A 14799-nucleotide genomic window follows, 5' to 3' on the forward strand; every position below is an offset into this window, starting at 1 on the left:
AAAGTCGAAACCCGCCGTCAATTAAAAACAAAATACATTTAATACATTTTTTTATACTATTTTAATTTTTGGGCTTTCTGTATTTTTCACCCATCCCAATTTAGTCATTATGCCAATTCCCTTCCTAGTCATTGCGCACATTGCCCCACTGTCGGCCTGGGGAGGGTGTGTAGAACTACCACATGCCTCCTCGGATACATGTGGAGTACTTTTCACCTGACGAGGAGCGAGGAGTTTCACTGGGAGAACGTAACGCGTGCGGAGGTTCACGCTATCTCCCCCAAACCCACCAGGAACAGACCTGCAGACCCACCAGGAACAGACCTGCAGACCCACCAGGAACAGACCTGCAGACCCACCAGGAACAGACCTGCAGACCCACCAGGAACAGACCTGCAGACCCACCAGGAACAGACCTGCAGACCCACCAGGAACAGACCTGCAGACCAGGAACAGACCTGCAGACCCACCAGGAACAGACCCACCAGGAACAGACCTGCAGACCAGGAACAGACCTGCAGACCAGGAACAGACCTGCAGACCAGGAACAGACCTGCAGACCCACCAGGAACAGACCTGCAGACCCACCAGGAACAGACCTGCAGACCCACCAGGAACAGACCTGCAGACCCACCAGGAACAGACCTGCAGACCCACCAGGAACAGACCTGCAGACCAGGAACAGACCTGCAGACCCACCAGGAACAGACCTGCAGACCCACCAGGAACAGACCTGCAGACTCACCAGGAACAGACCTGCAGACCCACCAGGAACAGACCTGCAGACCCACCAGGAACAGACCTGCAGACCCACCAGGAACAGACCTGCAGACCCACCAGGAACAGACCTGCAGACCCACCAGGAACAGACCTGCAGACCAGGAACAGACCTGCAGACCCACCAGGAACAGACCTGCAGACTCACCAGGAACAGACCTGCAGACCCACCAGGAACAGACCTGCATTCAGCATCTCATTCTGACCCATGTCGTCCCATTGAATCAGACTGGCTGTTTGCCGTTGCTTTGCATGTTAACTACAGCTCTGTTTAATTAAACCGTGGTCCTGCCAAGAGAGTAAATGAACTATATTGACTTTGAATATATTAAAGAAAGTGAGAATGTAAGAAAGCCAAGCGAGCGTGCAGGAAGCAAAGACGAGAAGAGAGAAAGAGATAAAGAGACAGAGAGAAAAGGAAGAAAGGAAGAGAGAGAAAAAGTTACAAAATAACAGGAACTTCATTCCAAAGATTCCTCTCAACCACATCCTTTATCTTCCTACACAACCCTCCCATTCTAACATTTTAACCTTCCCCCTATCCTCTCTCCCCCTTCTCTTCCTCCTGTCCTCCCTCCTTCCTCCTGTCCTCCCTCCTTCTTCTCTTCCTCCTGTCCTCTCCTTCTCTCTCTTCATCCCATGTCCACTCTCCTCTCTCTTCAACCCATGTCCTCTGCTTCCTCTCTTCCTCCTGTCCTTCCTCCCCCTTCTCTCCCTCCTGTCCTCCCTCATTCTTCTCTTCCCATGTCCTCTCCTTCCTCTCTCTCTTCATCCCATGTCCTCTCTGCTCTCTCTTCAACCCATGTCCTCTGCTTCCTCTCTTCCTCCTGTCCTTCCTCCCCCTTCTCTCCCTCCTGTCCTCCCTCCTTCTTCTCTTCCCATGTCCTCTCCTTCCTCTCTCTTCATCCCATGTCCTCTGCTTCCTCTCTTCCTCCTGTCCTTCCTCCCCCTTCTCTCCCTCCTGTCCTCCCTCCTTCTTCTCTTCCCATGTCCTCTCCTTCCTCTCTCTTCATCCCATGTCCTCTCTCCTCTCTTCATCCCATGTCCTCTCCTTCCTAAAAAAGGTGCAGTTCTTATCGGTGACCAGTGGTGGCAGTGTTTTCGCCCCACCAGCCTGTTGTGACTCTTTGAGCTTTCTGTTGATCCCTTCGAAAACACAACGTGGACTTGCAATAAACTTGAACTTGACTTAACCTTTCACTACCACACTACCAAATGGTTAACCCTAAATATCCACGGCAATACGTTATAGAACCATCAATGAACCGCCAATAGAGCTACTGTGATGTAGTTTAGTTCTCCCCCACGAGTCCACACAGTGCAACAACGCACACACAGAGTGCTCTTCTTCCACTGGTCAGAGGCTGCCGGCAGTTACGTGGATGTCTTCTAGCCATTACCGTCCTGTACAGAGACTCCGACTCAGCTTCTTCCCCCAGGCCATCAGAACCATAGATATATATAGAACACTAGATAGCTTGCCCGCGCTGCCGGCCAATGGAGAGCGACGTCACTGAACCGCCGCCATCTTGCTCCAGTTAGCCTTGAGTGAGAGTGAGTGAGCTGCACAGACAAAAATACTCATAACTCGCTGAAATATTGACGGATTTACAAACGGTTTGGTTTATTACAAGTGTTGTGAAGGGCCAGATTAAACCGAATATATATATTTATTATATATATATATATTTAATTGTATTTGTATATTCTCTAATATTCCCTGATATCCCTTGTATATTCCTTGTACAATATGCATTGAATATCCATTCTAGCCTACTGAACATCCCATAATAGTCTCCATTCTACTATTGGTCGAGACCTTGGTGCCAGGCTGCCATACCCCCCAGACCCAGTTCAAACGTACCGCTCAACATGTACGAACAAGTCCTAGTTCCGCGTAGGAATCTGGCTACCGCACCACTAACGGTACTATTTGTTCATAGTGCGTATATATACTGCGCTACTAAAGTAGGACTTCTTTTTCAGTCCAGTTTCTTACCCTCCAATAGAGTCACAGACGTAAAGCCTCCCCGCGACGCCACGTGTGGGAGTAAGGCCAAGTTCGGCCTACCATCGGTATTGAGACATCGTGTATATTAATATTTGAATAGTCATATTTGGCACTATATCGTCGAGTTGGACGTAGTCTATTAAGCTAATAATAGTCTGTTAATATATAGTGCTTCGTGCGGTGAGAATACTACCGTAGTCAGTACCCCATCGTTTCGGGCAGAGAACTGGCTGCTTATCCAGGATGGTCGACCCCATGTGAGACTGCATCCGAGGAGCCCCAGAGCCGACGAGCGAGTGGACCTGTATACCGGATTATTCTACCGACGACAGCCCGCCTTCCCAGGCACGGATTATGCTTTGTATACAGTGATTATTCCATGGATAAAGACCCCCGACACTGCCGTGTGTTGGAACCCCCCCCCCCTGGAGAGGACGCAAGGTGAGGAGACGCTCTGCAAGATGAGGTCGCTTCACGTCTCTCCTCCGTGGACCGGAGAGAGCCGGCCCACAGAGAGTCCAGCTGCTTTCATCTGTGGTCCAAGGATCGCTGGCGCATTGAACTGCACTACTGTGGGTTCACCCAGGATACCCTTAGCCGGACGAGGCAGCCAGACTCTACCCCCCCCCCTCCTACTCCTGTTGTCTTACAAGCGACCGGATTACCCCCCTTAGTGTATCCAGTCTTATAATCATTAAAGTATCATTGCTGTTATTCCTTAACTATTCCAGGTCGTATATTTACCGCCTGCGCCACCAGAGATTGGACATTCTCTATTGATATACCAACGAATACTCTTTGCCATAAAAGTGCATACTATTTCAATTCATAAATGTAATTAAGTGATTAAGTGCTTGCTCTACACACCATTGCTGTGTAGTAATAAATACATACTTCGACTTCGTACATTTGTGTTGGATCCGTTTCATCTACGTGAGAGTGTTTATCATAATATATTTATGCCGAGTACTGGGTGGCCGAATATAAAGTACAAAGGTAGTGGTAGTAAGTATCATATCTAGTAATACAGTCAGGGAATTGTACCCCTCAGTTACAACAAGCATTATTAACGTGGCTATGATTCAAGCGGTTTGTAAAAAAAAACATCTTTAAAAAAGATTTTTTTTATAAGTATGCAGTATCATAACTACATCTTTGATGTTTATAGCAAACCAACCCGTTTGTAAATCCGTCAATATTTCAGCGAGTTATGAGTATTTTTGTCTGTGCAGCTCACTCACTCTCACTCAAGGCTAACTGGAGCAAGATGGCGGCGGTTCAGTGACGCTGGTGACTCCGCCTTAAGCTATCTAGTGTTCTTTTTTTATTTTTATTTTTTGGTCTTTTTCCCCCTCCATTTTCCTCCAATTTTCTCCCATCCCAATGTTAGTTGTATGCCAATTCCCAGTCCCTTCCTGGTCGCTGCGCACTTACCCCCCACAGTCAGATCATCTGGGAGAGTGGAGGCTACCACGTGCTTCCTCCGACACACGTCCAGCCAATCACCGCTTCTTTTCACCTGGCAGCGCGGATTGTCATTGAGAGGGCGTAGCGTGTGGGAGGACCACACTATCCCCCTCACGTCCAATCCGCGCTTAGCAGGCGCCCCGACCGAACTGTAGGAGTCGCTGTTTACAACGACCCGGACCCACCCCGCCAGCTTCTCCCACCCTCTGATACAGCCAATTGTATCAGTGCAGACGGCCAGCCAAGCTGGTGACAACCCCGGAGCTGTGAGCTGGATTCGAACAGGCAAATCCAGCTCAGCTCCGGGGCTGGTGACGAACGCAATCTCCGCTCGCCCACCTAACCGCAGCTATCTAGTGTTCTATAGATATCTATGATCTGAACACTGAACACTGATCTCTCCACACACAAGCACACATGAACACACACACACACACACACACACACACACACACACACACACACACACACACACACACACACATTTAAAATGTTTATTTATGTCCACATGAACAGAAGTACAAGGAGGCCTCATAAGGGCGGTTAGGTGGCCGAGCGGAGATTGCGTTCGTCACCAGCCCCGGAGCTGAGCTGGATTTGCCTGTTCGAATCCAGCTCACAGCTCCGGGGTTGTCACCAGCTTGGCTGGCCGTCTGCACTGATACAATTGGCTGTATCAGAGGGTGGGAGAAGCTGGCGGGGTGGGTCCGGGTCGTTGTAAACAGCGACTCCTACAGTTCGGTCGGGGCGCCTGCTAAGCGCGGATTGGACGTGAGGGGGATAGTGTGGTCCTCCCACACGCTACGCCCTCTCAATGAGAATCCGCGCTGCCAGGTGAAAAGAAGCGGTGATTGGCTGGACGTGTGTCGGAGGAAGCACGTGGTAGCCTCCACTCTCCCAGATGATCTGACTGTGGGGGGTAAGTGCGCAGCGACCAGGAAGGGACTGGGAATTGGCATACGACTAACATTGGGATGGGAGAAAATCGGAGGAAAATGGAGGGGGAAAAAGACTAATAAAAAAAAAAACAAGGAGGCCTCATACAAAAGACATAAACAATGCGAGTGCAATCAGAAAATTATGAAGAACAGTCAGGTACAAGGTGCATGGGCGGCAGAATCATGGGAAAAGGTAACAGCGCCTCCTCCAAATTGAGCGGCTTCCTATAATAGCTGATACTGAGAAGTACCTGGCTAACTGCTTGGCCTTCCTTTTGGGGAGACCGGCTATTTGTAGGCCCCTCACAACCAACTTGTGCACATGCCCTAGGCTACCAAAGATAAAAACTAGGAGTTTACATCTGTAGCCTAGCTGTGAGATGGTCTGCTGTAGCTGTTGGTATTTCAGCATTTGGTTAGGAAGGCTTCTTCTAAGCTGTAGTCAAAAGTACAGCCAACCTCAAGAATGGACACCTCCCTAAGGTGTTCATTTACCACAAATACATCAGGGGTGTTAGCTGTAATACTAGAGAACATGGAATCATCATTGCACAGGTTGAACATGCTTGGCTTCACAGTAGAATGCTTAAACAGCGTGATGGAGGACCTAAAAATAAGAGAGATATATTTCGCTATCAAATCTACTATTCTGTCATGCCTACTTATGTAGAGGCCCCTGTATACATGGCAACCATTTAAGATGTGGGACATGATTTCAGCTATTTGGTTATTGTCATGATGAATACAGTAAGGAGCATGACTGCCTGGAAACCAGATGGAGAGATTCAGTTTAGATGGTACGACCTGTAATCTCGCTTTCAGAGTAAAGATAACAATGCACTCATCTATGGCAACATTTTTTAACACAGAGTGAGAGACAGAATGGTCCGCAGCAGGGAGACACGCAATCTTCCCCTGCAGTCTCAACTCAGTCCATTGTTCCCGCTGCCTTTGTTGTTGTGCCCACAGGAGGCGACCTCGGGCATTAGTCAGTGGAAGTTGGTGATCCATTCCACACAGAGACATAGATGCTCTGACTGAGATACTGGGGTCAGATATAATATTCTCTGAGACAGCCACTGCCTCAGAGTTAGACCCCACCCACTCCAGGGTAACATCAGCCCAGCAACACATGTCATTAAGGTCCGGCCAGTCTGACCACACACCGAAGCCAGGAGAGAGACTGTCCAGCTTTCCATTCGGCTTTCTCTTGAAGCCTAGGAAGTTAGGGTCCGAACCACGCGCCAGGGGGACCTTACGTCTTTTTAGGTCCAAGAAAAGAGAAGAACGGGCGAGCGTTCTCACATACTGGTCATCACTGTTCAGCATATTCAACAGATGGGAGAGCCGTGTAGCAATATATGCCCATTCAAAATTGGGAACACCCAGACCACCCTCACGTTTACTGTGAAATATAATGTTGCGTGTTATGTGTGTGTTGAGGCCAGTCCATTGTCTCACTAGGTGTACGGTTTTATTAGTCAAATCATGTAGTGATTTTCGTGGAATATGTACATTGGAGAACATATGTTGTACTTTGGCCAATGCCATTACTCTGATTGCCTCAAGTTTCATGATGAGTGGAAGTGGTGATGCATGAATTAAATCAATCACACACACACACACACACACACACACACACACTCTCTCACACACAGACACACTACAGGTCACTTAAAAGAAGTAACTTTAAAAAACATAACTGTATATTGTATAGTATTTGTTGTGAAGGGCCAGATTAAAGCTGAGAATCTACAAGCAGAAGGTGTCACATTACTCCAGTTCTGGCCTCCTTGCACTGGCTTCCTATACATTTTAGAATTAATTTCAAAGTCCTGGTGCTCACTTTCAGAGCTCTGGCCATGGCAGGCACCAGAATATTTAACTGACCTGCTGGAACCATATGTGCCCAGCAGGATCCTGAGGACAGCTGACCAGGATCTGTTGGTCATTCCGCGCACCAGGCTGATCACCAAAGGTGACAGAGCCTTTCAGTCTGTAGCGCCTAGACTCTGGAATGCCCTTCCTCGTGGCCTAAGAGCTGTATCGTCTGTTGAAATTTTTAAAAATCAGCTAAAAACATTACTGTTTAAACAGGCCTTTGGGTAATGTTTGAGCTTCTCCTTCAGGTATAGAACATGTCTTTTGTTTTGTTTTGTTTATCTGTGATGCATTGTGTTTTGTTCTATCTTATCTCTTGAATGGTTTCTTGCTTTTTATTTAAATTTAATTTAATTTCTGCTGTATGTAAAGCACTTTGTGAGCTGTCTCTGTGAAAAGTGCTATATAAATAAACTTTACTTACTTACTTACTTACATTTATTGTTTTATATACCTTGTATATTATTTATATATACACGGTATATCCCTTTAAGCCTGCGTTTGAATCATAGTAATATTCGCTTTCCTTATTGGATAACGCCATCGGCGCCAGACCGCAAGCCCCCAAAGTCAGGTTCAAAGGCGAGTCCGGGCATGTCACAACATGCCCGGAGACAGCGCATTGATTCGAGACGAGAACTGAGGTTCGGCACTAGATAGCCACTTAAGTATATATACGGCGGCAGGTGCGAACAGTAGCTGTTCGTGCAGTAAGTTCAACGTTCAGCGAGTTCGGTAAAACAGTGAAGTGAGAAGCAGTGCGTCTAACAGAGCATTGAGAACCACGTGCGAAGTGAATAGTAAAAGTGTCAGATTTAATGCAGTAACGTCAAGTTCGACTTAGCTTAATGTGAAGCAAATAGTCGTTAATTTATTGTGTATCGTGCCAACAGCAGTTCGTTCGTGTGCAGCATTACCCAGCAGTTCGTTCGTTTAGCTAGTGGACCTTAGCCAGTGCGCGTGGACTAAATACATTGGTACCAGCACACGAGGAGGCCTAGTCGGAGAACCTACTGGACATGTGCACAGGAGAACCGACGGCGGCGATTGCAGAACCAGTATTGGTTGGATTATATTGATTGTGGAACGTACTACCTGGAGAAGAGCATCGTTAATCTCCACTGTCGTTTGGATTTAAACACCGTGAGGATCTACATTCGGGCTGGCCTCATGGACCGAGGCTAGCTGGCTATCATCATTGCTATTGGGCAATTGGATTACAGTTATTGCTTTTGATGCTGAGCTTTGGATTACAAGGACTGGCTTCTGTACGTGAATCCCCTTCTTCTTCAATTGATCAGACTGAGTATCCGAACATTCCTCTCTCCTCCAGAACTTACAACTCTGGGAGGAACCCCATTGTCTCCAGCGGTACCAGCGTTGCCCTCTATAATTGCCATTCTACGCCAGGCGGCGTTAGCCTAGTACCCCATCGTAGGAATTATTCTATTCCCATTGACTTATGCTACTGACTGACTTTATGCCTATTCTTCGCCATACAAGCGCGACCCTAATTCTCATATCTGTAACATTTACTGCATAATAATAAATACCCTCAAATGATATTTCTTTGTCAGTGCCGTGTTATTATGAGTGTCTGCCATATATTAGATGTACTGTCTGGCCAGTAATTAAAGTACATACCTAGCAGTGGTTTAATCTATCACAATCTTTAATACAGTCAGGGTTTTGTAACCCCTCAGTTACAATTGGTCCTTCGAGCCGGAGGGTATCAGTAAGCTTTAATATCATATTAATATTGATATGGCCAGCGGCGGACACTCTCCAGACGGCTCTCCCAAACTAGAACGCCCTAGGCGCAAAAGTCAGCCACCTCCACACCTGGAGGACTACGCTTTCGTTTTACCTCCTAGCTTATCTAAAAAGACGTTAAGCACGGATAAAACTGATAGTTTAAGCATGCCCAATCCTATCGACTTGTCGGCCCCACCAGTAGAGACCCCAGTGGGTTCAAACGAAACTGACTTAGCTCACGGGGGGAACAAGCGGGACATGACGTGACTATACCCCAAGACAGCGCCACCGGGATAGACCCCGGAGCGCCCCAGGATAAAGAAAGCGCCACCGGGATAGACCCCGGAACGCAAGAGACCCAAGAGCGCGCACCCGAGACAGACCTCGGCGCGCAACCAAGAGAAGAGTACCGCGCTCAAGAGATGGACCTCGGGGCGCGGGAGAAATCAAGAAGCAGCGCTCAAGAGATGGACCTCGGAGCGCGCCAAGAGAACAGGTCTCCACCAAGTCCTGTCAGCGCCCGATCACCTCCATCAGTGTCATCCCCCAGCGAGGCTGTCCAGAGACTGGCACAAGCCTTGATTGCCACACTAACTGCATCAACCGAAAGAGACCGTCTCCAAGCACAGACACTTAGTGAGCGCGAACACTCTGCAGCGGAACGAGAGCGCCTCCAAGCGCAACAACAGAGTGCGCGCGAACAGTCTGCAGTGGAGCGCGAACGTCTCCAAGCACAGGCACTTAGTGAGCGCGAACACTCTGCAGTGGAACGAGAGCGCCTCCAAGCGCAACAACAGAGTGAGCACGAACGCATCAGACTGGAGGAGAGGCGCCTCCAGACTGAAGAGAACATTCAGCGAGAACGCGCCAATGCACAGCGCGACGCCGCCAATGCACAGCGCGAAGCGGAGCGCGACCGTCTGCAGGCGCAGATGATAGAACAATTGATCCAGAGGGCGACCCCCCCCCTCCTCCACACGGAGCTCCCGGAGATCATCACGACACGGGTCTAGGGCACCTTCCCCTACCCGACAAATCTACACGGGACCCGGCCAACAGGAAGAACCTGCCTACGGCGCCGAGCCCCCTCCCCGACCGGTCTATACGGGACCCAGCCAACGGGGAGAACCTGCCTACGTCGCCGAGAGACTAACTAGAAGACTCCAGGACCTAGCGGAGGACGAGGAAGGACAGCAAGCCCACCAGCACGAACCTACTTTGGACCAGGAGGCCCAGTACAGCCCCGACCTCAGCCCCGAGTCACTGCGCTACAAACCCCCGACCCAACCCATGGGTGAGTTTGATGCACAGTCAGCACCGAGGAGCAGCACCTGGGGGCCCGGCCTCTGGTACCCACCCAGCACTAACCCACGACCACACGTACGGGGAGACTCGCCCAGGAGGCCTCTCCCCCTACGCTCATCGGTGTCCCAGCCATCCATGGCATCTTACCTTGGAACACCGACGTTCCCAGACTTTACGCGCGAGGACAGAGCACAGTACACAGAATTACGCATGTGTTTAGAGACTATAATGTCCGATGTCCACGACGAGTCTTATAAATATGCCATCCTCCTCAAGCATCTCAAAGTACGCAGAGCGCATAACATAGCGCTGGCATATTCGAACTCAAGAACCCCCTACTCAGATGCTCTGGTGGCCCTCGACGCGCGCTATGGACGCATATGGGATTACGTGATCCAAGAAATACGAGATATCGACCGCCTCCCCCCAGCCAAAGACAATAGAGCACTAGATGACCTCTCTATCAAGGTACAATCCCTCGTGGGGATGCTGGGGTCACAAAAGGAGAAGGGGAGATATGAACTGTATGCAAATTCCAACGTGGAGCGGATACTGGAGAAGCTCCCTCCAGCCCGTCAAGAGCGTTTTCGGCGGCAGAAAGACCGCCGTGACCCCAACGGCCCAGAACCATCCCTCCTAGACCTGGCTGATTTCCTCGCCAGGGAGGTCAGCAGTCTACGATTGGACACATTCGTGTGGAGTGGCTCTAGCCCTAGAGATGGACCGCGGAGGTTCAATGACAACCGCCGGTCAGTGAAAGTTATGCACCAGGCCGAGTCAGTGCCGCAGCACAAGAACCACAACACCCCCCACGCGAAGGGAAAGTGGAAGATTGCCTGCCAGTACTGTGAACATGAACATTGGCTGTCTCAATGTGACACCTTCAAGAAGTTGACTGCTGACGAAGTGAGTCAGTGGATCAAAGCGAACCGCCGCTGCTTCCGCTGTGCGCACAGCCATATGGCAGCTGAGTGCCGCTTGAAGAAAAGATGCAGCAAGTGCAACGGCGCCCACCTGGAGGTCCTGCACGACAGCAACAAGAGGAGACCCGTACCACAAAGCAGCTCGAGAGTAAATGTCATGTATATAGACCCTGCGAAGAGCGGGAGCTCCCGAGTGCTCTTGAAGGTGGTCCGAGTGCTCCTAAGCTACGAGGACAAGGTCCTGGACACTTACGCCGTCCTCGACGATGGGTCTGAAAAGACTCTCCTCCTCGCTTCCGCCGCAGCCCAGTTGGGCCTGCGGGGTACCGAAGAAACAATGACAATCCGTACTATTCGGCGAGACCTAAAGACCATAAAGGGTGAAAACGTCTCATTCACAATAGCAGCGGTCGAGCAGCCCGAGAAGCGGTACAGCATCACTAACGCCTTCACAAGCCATGACATAGGTCTGTCACGTTATACCTACTCCATCCCACAGCTGATGGAGAAATACGTGCACCTACGTCAACTACCTATACCGCTCATCGACGGCGCCACCCCGACCCTGCTCATAGGATCCGACCACGCAGACCTCATCGTCCCAACGGACCAGGTCCACATCGGGCCCAGAGGCTGCCCAGCAGCGGTCAAGACCCGCCTGGGTTGGACGCTACAAGGCCCCCTCTCCGGGTCTTCCAACTGACCGACAGCCACCCGCTGCCTCTACACGAGGATAAGCGAAGACGACACCACCCTCTTGCAGCATGTCGAGAGACTATGGACATTAGACTCGATGCCCTTTAAGAACGAACGGAAACTAGTTTGTTCAAAGGAAGACACGTATGCCATAGCTCTCCTCGAGCAGAAGACAAAGAGGGTCGAGGTCGACGGAGTGATGAGATACGCAACTCCACTCTTGAGGCGAGAGGGGATGCCCACCCTCCATGCCTCAAAAGAAGCGACAGAACGCTATCTACTGAACACCGAGCGGCGCCTAGATAAAGACCCCACTCAAGCCACTATATACCGTGCGGAGATCGACAAATTGATCACAGCGGATATCAAGAAAATTGACAATCAAGAGGCAGACCAGACGACTGAATCCTGGTACGTGCCCCACCACAAGGTCCACCACAACGGCAAGAACCGCATTGTATTCAACTGCAGCTACCAGATCGGACTACAGAACCTGAATAAATTGCTCTTGCCCGGCCCGACACTCGGCCCCTCCCTCCTCGGCGTACTACTACGTTTCCGCCAAGACAAGGTGGCCATCAGCGGTGACATCAAAGGGATGTTCCTGCAGGTGCGACTGATGGAGGAGGACAAGCCCCTGCTGCGGTTCCTGTGGAGAGAGAGGATCGACGATGAACAACCCTCCATCTATCAATGGGAGGTCCTCCCCTTCGGCACCACATGCAGCCCATGCTGTGCCACGTTCGCACTACAAAAGCACGTGACCGAAGACCCTGGAGCTGACGAGGAGGTCAGACAAAGCGTAGAGAGGAGTTTCTACGTGGACAACTGTCTACAAAGCGTATCAACGCCAGAAGAAGCCGAAGCCATCCTACTTAAGCTCCGAGCCTCCCTGATCAAAGGCGGCTTCGAGCTTAGGCAGTGGGCCAGCAGTGACCCTCAAGTACTTTGCAGCCTCTCCCCAGAGACAAAGGCAGCAAGCAGCGAGACCTGGATGGCGACCACCCCAGGTGAAGCACAGGAAATGACATTGGGCCTCGTCTGGCGCTTCAAAACAGACTCGCTCCATTATAAGCACACACCCCTGACCCAGGAGCAGGGAAGGTCGACCCCTCTACCGACCACTCGACGGAGCGTATACAGAACACTCGCAAGCCAATACGACCCGCTGGGGTGTATCCTACCTTACACCACTCGGGTGAAGATGCTCGTGCGAGAACTGTGGGACAAGGAGCAGGGCTGGGACGACCCCATACCCGACCACCTAGCTTCCACCTGGAGAGAGTGGGAGAGAGAAAATGCAAACATTCGCCGGAGCTACTTCCCACCCACAGTGCGGCTGGAGACGTGTCAGATGGACCTGCACGTCTTCAGTGACGCCTCGGAAGTAGCCTACGGTTCGGTGGCTTACTTGCGAGCCCGAGAGGAGGGAGGAGAAGTACAAACAGCTTTCGTCCTGGCTCGCTCAAGAATAGCCCCCCGCAAGCAACAATCTATCCCGCGTCTAGAGCTCTGCGCAGCTCTGGTAGGCGCGCAACTCGCCACGCTGATACAACGTGAACTCACCATAACGGTACAAAAGACAATCTTGTGGTCAGACTCCATGACTGTACTCACATGGATCCAGTCCGATTCTTGTAGATACAAAGTCTTCGTGGGAGTCAGAGTCACCGAGATTCAAGACTTGGTAGGATCAGCGTGCTGGAGGTACGTTGACACCAAGCAAAACCCAGCAGATGTCATCACACGGGGGATGTCTCTAGACGACCTCACACGTCCCAACATTTACAGTGACGGTCCTGAGTTCCTCAAGCTCCCGGAGGAGGAGTGGCCTACCCCCACACCACGGGAGGCTAGTCAAGAGGAGGCAGAGATCAAGAAGTCTATGTTCTGCGGGCTGACGCACGTCCCAGCTCCAACAGACCCTAACATAGACGACTGCTTAACCTTTGAGAGTGCGCAGAAAAAGACATTCTTGTGGCACCACCCTGAGGTTCCCCCCACCACAGACATTGACGCATCGAACTACGCAGAGGCAGAACTCCTTCTGCTACAGCGAGCCCAAAGAGACTCATTTCCAGATGAGCTAGACTGCCTGCAGGGGAAAAAGCCAATCCCTTCAGACAGCCGACTGCTCACGTTGGCCCCCGAGCTCGACACCCATGGGGTGGGTGGTCGTCTGAGACGGGCCCCGGACTTAACGGATGACGTCAAGTATCCTATTGTCCTCAACAGCCGACACAAGGTAACCGAGCTTATCATAAAGAAGTACGACGAGGATGTGCACCACGCGGGGGCAGAGAGAGTCTTCGCTGAGATCCGACGCCGTTACTGGATACTGCAAGGGAGAGAAGCAGTACGTCGCTTCCAACAGACTTGTCTAGACTGTCGCAAGTGGCGAGCACAGCCCAGTATACCTATGATGGCCGACCTGCCTCCCTGCCGCCTCCGACTCGGCGAGAGGCCTTTCCACTCCACGGGCGTGGACTGCTTCGGCCCGCTCTACGTCAAGAAAGGAAGAGGGACAGAGAAGAGGTGGGGCATTGTATACAAGTGTATGACCACACGAGCTGTTCATATAGAAATCCTCCAGACCATGAGTACGGATTCATTCCTCATGTCCTTCCGGAGATTTATATCAAGAAAAGGAAAACCGTCTGCGTTGTTGTCTGATCAAGGGACAAACTTCAAAGGCGGAGAAAGAGAACTGAGAGAGAGTTTCCAGGCCATGGGCCCAGAACTTAAGACCCACCTCGCTCCCTATCAGGTCGAATTCCAGTTCAACCCCCCGAACGCCCCTCATTTCGGGGGAACCTGGGAAAGAGAAGTCCGTTCTATAAAGACAGCTCTGTACGCCGTGCTTGGGGCCCAGACCGTGGCGGAAGAAGTCCTCACGACAGTCCTCACGGAGATCGAGAGCGTATTGAACTCGAAGCCCCTCGGTTACATCTCAAGTGATGTAGCAGACTTCGACCCAGTCACCCCAAACTATCTCTTGATGGGGCAGCTGGACAGGCGGTGTACAGACCTGAAGAAGTGAACGGCC

The sequence above is a fragment of the Notolepis coatsorum genome (genome assembly GCF_963971535.1).
Source record: "Notolepis coatsorum genome assembly, chromosome: 14".
Taxonomy (NCBI): Eukaryota; Metazoa; Chordata; class Actinopteri; order Aulopiformes; family Paralepididae; genus Notolepis; species Notolepis coatsorum.